Here is a 7825-nt window from a genome sequence, read left to right as displayed (position 1 = left end):
AGCTTGCAAGTGAAAATTTGAAGCTTAGGAGAGTTTTGGTGAATTTTGAGGTACTTTGTCCTGCGTGCAGCGCAGTGTTCCTACGTGCAATGCCAAAGTGCAACGCAGTTCTTCTATTTGCAGTGCCTATCTACTGAGCATAGCGCAATGCTTCTATGCACAACACCCTCAAATGTTTGCTAGATTTTGCTAGGAAAACAAGTTTTTGCTTTTTTGGGCAAGAGAGCTTGATGATAAAGAGTGAATAGGATATGAATGAAGCTATCGTTCTATAGATTGAAAAAATCACCCCGTGTTTGGTACACTAGGATCAACAACTATCTCACTGGATTGGGCTTCACAAAAAGTGAAGCGGATGCAAGCCTTTATCATATTGTTGTTGAAGGTAAATTATTATTTATATTATTATATGTCGATGATTTATTTTTAACCGGCGATGAGAAGTTGATCAGTTCTTTCAAAGAGGATATTGCAAGAGAATTGGAATCGATCATCAAATGGGCTAGATACAATGCATCTTTACTTGATATGCAGCAAAATTGGAACTGCTATATCAAGACTAATACAATTTAGAAACATTGACCAAGTTGGAATATTTGTTTAACAACTCAAAGTAAATAAATTTAAATTTATCAAAACTTATCCAATAACCAAAACTACTTCTAGAAGTTCCAAAATTCAAAGATTTATAAAACAAAATTGTTTGATATGTTTGCGCAACAGTTGCATAACAGAGGGCATAAGTCTTCAAATTGGTATGGTTACAGGTTGTCTCTGTGCAAACTTGAGTATGTAGATGTGCCTGAGATGACTTGGTGTTGATGTATAACCCACTGACTGCTTCCTTCCATGCTTACAAGCCTTCAAAATGACTATTTTTAGTTTTCCCAACAAATGCGTAGCAAGTCTGCTACGAAACAGGGATCGAATTTATGGAAAGATAGGGTTCAAAGATGAAATCATATATCCTGAATCAAGCCACCTGGTACAAATATGAGGGAATTTTATGTAGATGAAAGTTTTCTTGAGAGAAACTTCTCTCATTTTCAAAAAATTCCTAATCCATTTCCTCACAATGTGCACCCAAACATCATAACTAAAACATGAAATGGTAAAACCTCAAAAATAGACTGTAAATATGCATTTTACTCTTCCAATACATGATACCTATAAATAAACTCAAGGAGTTTTTTTTCCTTGGTTTGTTCTTGGAAAAAACCTCTTTCCGTTTTTTGAAATTCATTTCCATCTGGTCCTAAAATGCTTTTGAAAATGATGACAAAAAAAATTAGTTTCATAGCAAATTCATATCAGAGTGTGGCAAACCTCCATGGTTGATATGGTTGTTGATATTTCTTGGAAAAATGAAGAAAATGGGCATGTTTGTAATGATAGTTAGAAGGTGTAGAACCCCTGATGTATTTTCTTCAATGCCTGCACACCTTCAAGATAGCTAACTCCAACTTGCACAACATATGCACAACAACCACATACCTTGAGCTTAAACCTCCTCCTTCAACTCTGCAACCTTCTTTGAAACCTCATACTAGTTTAGAGCTCGAATTTCACCTTGGATGAAGGAAAACGAGGGATGGCTTGCAGAATTTTTGAATTTAATGCCACCACAATCCCTTTCATGTCATGATGACGAAATTTGAAATCATGGAGGAATGAGAAGTATAAACCGCTAGCAGACCCATGACATGACCCCTTAAACTCTAATAATGACCTCTCATGGACTATTACACCTTTAAAAATTCGACCTAGGGATAAAATACCCCTTTATGACATCAAAATTTACAATGCTCTTAACTTGTATGACTCTTTATACAATGACCCTTTAGGCTATGAAATTTAGTGACTCATAGGCTAAAATTGAAAAAAAGACCCCCAAAATGAAATAGTAAGATAGGAAAACACACTTTGATTCCTAGATTATAGGATCCTAACAACTTCCATCATTTTACTTTTGAAAGAATCATTCTAAAAATATACACCATTCCCAAAGTTGCTAATGGACTCTATGAAGGCACATGTTTTGTAGGAGTATAAAAAGATTAGCTAAAGCTAAAATGTAGAAAGAGAGATGTGAATCACAAGTCTCAATTTTATTTGTATTAGATTCTAATTTCATGAATTATTTATTTTCCGTTTAAATTTTAATACTTTCTAATTAAGAATTTGTATTATAACGTACAATTTTGCAACATACATTTTAGGGCATATGTTGAGAATTCGAGTACCTCCCTTGCCTTATACACCATGTCCTATTGGAGAAAAATGGATTCAAGTTACCAAGTTCCAGTGATAAAGTGTCAAGTGTTTGGCTAGAATCACAGTTGAATTCGACATAGTTGCAAAGAGCAGGGACTAAAAAAAACGTGAACAAAAGGGCTAATATAGAGGCATGGTCAGGTTGACACGTAAGCAATGATAATATATTGAAATATAACTACAAATTTGCCTACAATTATATGATTATGCATGAGTTCATTCTATCCCACCCCTGCAAAAAAAAAAAAAAAACATACCAACATTGTATACTCAAAATGGTTGGAATTATGCATGAGTTCAGAGTCACCACCATGTCTTGTGACAATTTATTTGGACATTTGACAATGATTTATTACAGCTCTGTGGTGGAATTTTGTGGAGTAACACAAGCTACCTGTAAAACAATGATTTTCTTGAGTTCTTATAACTAGCTACCCATCCTACCTGTTAAACCATATAGATCTTACATACAACATAGGTACATACCCCCATGCCACCAATGCCTCAACATCCTCTTAAGCCTTCTATCCTTCTACAAAATACATGATTAATAATTTAATTGAGTATAAATCACCACTTCTGTGACCCTACGGGCCCACTATTTTACCACTTGTCTCTTTATCTTTTTATAACCCAACCATGTGGGCTCACTATTTTACCACTTGTCTATCTTATAATAACCCAAGATGCATGATGGACAACACAAAAAAGAGCTCTATTTGAACAACACATCTGGTTACTTTCCATGAAAGACAAATTGAAAAGTTGGCATTTAATGAGGAAGGTTCTAGTCAAGCGATAATAGGAACCATGTCCTATTATTTGAATCAATGAATCTATTCAATGGAGGGTAACTTGTTGCTGGATAACCCCATCAGCCAGAGCTGAGTCAGAGATTTTCTATTTTAAGAATAGGAGAAGCAACATTACAAGAGGAAGTGTCTTCGAACAATAGAAGGTAGTAGACAATATAGAAATCAACTCACCAGTTCAGCAAACTAGATAGGGATGTGAGGGATGATATGATAAGAGAACATCAACCAAGGAATTCTTATAGAGTACTCCTTTAGAATTTGATGGCCCCCTGCCTGTAGAGATTGAGGCCTCAGACCTATGAGTTTTGGGGCTTTATGCTAAGGATGACTAATGCTGCAAGAATTATGGGTCGAACTTGGCTGCACAAAATGGGGTCAAGTATGCTATGGAGAATCCTAGCTCACAACAACATTATGGGATTATGGGACTGGCTAATTTGTTTGAGATATGCAAGTTTTCAAACCCACAACACCCACAACTTATTGTTGTGTGTTCTCTTTGAGCTCGGTATATGGTTTGAATAATGAGAGCCCTTTCTTTGAACAAGACAAAACATATCATCCTACTAAAGGGACTTCACATACACTGATGAATTGTTAAGGGTTGCATTGGTGCTTTTGACACTACGGACAAGAGCACAAGAGGTGGAGGATTTTGGAGGAATTGCTAAAAGTGAAGGTTAGGAAGAATATGCTTAGAATGCCAAATAATGGAGACACACCCTTCACATATGCCAATGTCACCCTTTAAAGCATGGAGTTGGGTTGCATGCACACTATAGATCTCAATACAAGTCTGAACAACTTTGTGAAATGCTACTTGAGCTACTATGGTGTACTTGGTAGGGTCCCATGAATGTGTAAGCTAACGAACATGTAAGCTAACTTCTTCTCATAGTTTACATATTGATTTGACACAATGGAAAAACATGTAAGATAATGAACAAGTAACTTGACTTCATCTCATATTTACATTTTATATGACACAATGGAAATACCTATGTGAAGTTTATGAAGACAAAGGCTTATTAATATTTGCAATTGCAATTATTACACCCGTAAAATCAGTTTTGCCTCTCTTTTATTCTTGGCTTGCAAAATTGCTAACTTTAATCCTTATGACCTTATGACATGCTAAATTTAATCCTTATGACCTTATGACATGCTAACTTTGATCCTTATGACATTCTTAGCTTGTAGGATTGTCCCCGACTCATTTGTTCAATCCAAAAGGTAAACCCACATACCTTGCACATAAAGACACAAAGCCAAAAAGTAAGTAGCTCAAGTTGTAGAGGCAACATTAGAATCAAACCCTGTTTCTATTCACCCTCAACTACAATGACTTTGGTAAGCTTCCAACAACTTAGATTGCATGTCAAAGTTAGATTCAACAACTTATGATCACCGTTATTAAGACAAGACTGACAGTGCCATATTACTTGTATCATAACTATGCATTTTTATTGGAAGAATTGAATCACACACAAACTCAAAATCCCTCTTCCTTTCCATTTAATCTGATATGGATTATATAGCTTAAAGAGCCCAAAGCTCTAGGAATCATACATTATATGTGTAGATAAACATATTGAAGATGAAAGTGTTGTGGAAACCAACAATACATGAGACATGTGCAACTTATTGTGATGGTTTAGAGATTTGCTTAGGCAAGACCAGCTAGCTGGAAAATGGCTTGAAATAGACCAAAAGTAGATGAAACAACACTTATACAATGACTCAGGGTCATTACTCGCTAAGAAAGTGATAGTGATGGAAAGTGTAGGAGCAATGCTGGCAAGTGTAGGAACAATTGTGAGCCATGTGTATGTTTACACATGAGGTTACTGTAATAGCATCACTCTTTAGAAAAGATATGATCATGTAATTTTATCATAAAGTAAAATGTTATGTATTGATGTTAGCATTAGTCAATTGAAACTGAAACTTTCTTAAAGAATTGAGAGTTATCATAAGCTTGCACATGTTTTGCTTCGATATAAGGCCAAATAAGGTCTCTAAATTTCGTAGCGATTGACATAGTAACTAAGAATTTTCTTATTGGTTGAATAAAATTATTTATAAAATATAACTTTAAAATTTTAGAATAATTACCTTGATTTCTACCTTGGCTTTTGTGCAGTATAATAAAATAGAAAAAGTTCATAACAATTTTCCCACGAAAACTAATAAAGAGGAGAACATCCCATTCTCATGAATATATAAGAAGGAAACCATTCCATTCTCATAAAGATACAAAAAAGAGACCATTCCATTCTCATGGATATACAAGGAAGAGATCATTCCACCCTAAGTGATGGTACGAGATGAGAGATGATAAAGAATCACATTTATGTTACCCTAACATGTTTAGAGAAAATAAAGTTGAAATGCCAAAGATTTAACATTAAAAATATACATAGTTGTAGAGAATACATAAAATAATTATAATATAAAATGTTTTATGATTAATAATTATAATGAAAAATTAAGTGATTTATAAATTAGGATTGGAACATTGTTAATTATTATTTTTATTTATAATATTAATAAAATAAAAATGTGAAGTTTTCTAAAATCATAAATTATTTATAGATTTTTTTTATTAAATTAATTTATTAAAAAAACATTTTGAGTGGATCTAATGGTTAAGAGTTTGTGTTCCCTCTTAAGAAATCACAGGTTCAAAACCAAAGGGGCAACGTATGTATGAGAGGGGGCACCTTATGTACCCTTCGTAGACTTAGGAGGAAACTTATGTATCCCTTCTTAGAATTAGCAACCAAATAGTTGCCCACAGTGACCTACAAGTGGGTCCCTTGTCCCACAAACAAAGAGGTCTCATACACCAATTTTATGTCTGGTTTGGCGATGACTTTCAAATTAGATAATAATAATAATAATTATTATCATTATATGCGGATATGTATGTTTTCGAAATACGATTTCTTGAATTTTAATTTAACTAAAATATTCATAATATCATTCATATATCAAATATTGAGAATTATTTTAAATATGTTATTAATTAATTAAAAAATGTTCTATGAATGAGTTAATTTTTTTTGAAATAAAATATCAATAACCATAATATTATAATAAAATCTATTTACAAATTAAAAATTGACCATGATAAAATAATAAAAAATCTCAACCATATAAAATATATAATAAAATAAATACCAATCATAAAATAAATACTAATAACTAATTATCATGTTATCAACCACTTAATTTATATAACTATACAATTGAAAAAACAAACATAATCTAATAGTCTAAAACCACATGTAATAATTCATAACTAAAACTAAAACAACTCGTAATAATTCATAACTAAAACTAAAAGTAGTACAAAATTTATTAAATCAAACCGACATTGGTATCATGAAATGAACCGTTGCGAGCAGAGAGTTATCTGCGTGAAATGACCCATGAAGGCCATACAAATATACAAGCGGTACCTTGATTTGTTGAAAGCGATCTTGAAACAAAAGCAACCAGTGTGACAGTGCTCAAATATTGCATAGCTTCTAATTTCCGGAACAGATTATCAGCAGCCTCGATGTCGTTTTCTCCAAGTACGCTCTTGGACGGTTTTCATTATGGTGTTTCATGCATAAAGGGCGTCAAAGGAAAGATGGAGGATTTCCACAAGGCCACAACTTTCAATATTCGTCCTCTGCCAACTTCCAAACAATCAGAGTCACAGTCACAGTCACAGTCACTCCATGTCCCCTTTTTCGGTGTATTTGATGGTCACGGAGGCAGGAAAGCTGCAAATTTTGCCGCAGAAAATCTCGGGCAGAATATTGTGGACGCTCTGGCCAATATACATCTCAGCGGCGAGGAAGTGGCAGACGAAATAAAAAAGAAGAATAGTATTGAAGAAGCAGTGAGAGCCGGGTACTTGAAAACAGATGAAGGGTTTTTGAGCAAGGGAATTGACATGGTTAGCGGTACTACTTGCGTAAGTGCTGTGATCATAGGGAACTTATTAGTTGTTTCTAATGCTGGGGATAGCCGAGCAGTTATTAGCAGAAGAAGGGGAGAGGCCCAAGCTCTGACATGTGATCACAACCCTGGAAGGCCAGACGAGCAACAACGCATAGAGAAACGGGGTGGATATGTTTATCGCATAGGCACAGTTTGGCGAGTTCAGGGAGGGCTAGCAGTGTCCAGGGCAATAGGCGATGCCAACTTCAAACAATTGATATCAGCTGAACCAGATACCACAATTATTCCAATTACAGGGGACTGTGACTTTTTAATTCTGGCATCCGATGGGCTGTGGGACAAGGTGAGTGATCAAAAAGCGGTGGATATTGCGAAGCCTTTTTGCCTCCAGAATGAGGTGCCTGAAGTTAATCGGATACCATTAGTAGGTCCTTCATCTGCTTGCCAGAAGCTGGTGCAGGTAGCACGAGCCAGAGGATCCAATGATGATATAACTGTTATGATAGTTCAGCTCTCACATTTTTTGAAGGCTGAGAAAAATCTGTAGAGAATCCAACGTTGCCATCAAGGGTGGGGAAATCCTTAGAGATTCCAACTAACTCAAATTTGATCATTATATGTTTCATTAAACGATGAATACTTGAAAAACAAAGATCCCACCTTGTTAATTTTGTGGCTAATTAATTCCTGATTATTATATCTATAATTTTGATTGGGAAAAAATTTGGATTATTATTTAAATAATTAACTAGTAATTTAAAAAATAAAATATCTATGGT

The 7825-nt window shown here is 34.6% G+C and overlaps 1 pseudogene; it reads left to right on the top strand.

Annotated features, from left to right (window-relative positions):
- The first annotated feature begins 6654 nt into the window (after positions 1-6654).
- Positions 6655-7593, top strand: LOC149161889 (putative protein phosphatase 2C 53 pseudogene; annotated as a pseudogene).
- The last annotated feature ends 232 nt before the right edge of the window (positions 7594-7825 follow it).

Source organism: Pinus tabuliformis, chromosome 5_2 (genome assembly GCF_031772625.1).
Source record: "Pinus tabuliformis cultivar Carrire ecotype Pingquan chromosome 5_2, CPIR1, whole genome shotgun sequence".
NCBI classification, from domain to species: Eukaryota; Viridiplantae; Streptophyta; class Pinopsida; order Pinales; family Pinaceae; genus Pinus; species Pinus tabuliformis.
This window is presented reverse-complemented; position numbering and strand designations above follow the sequence as displayed.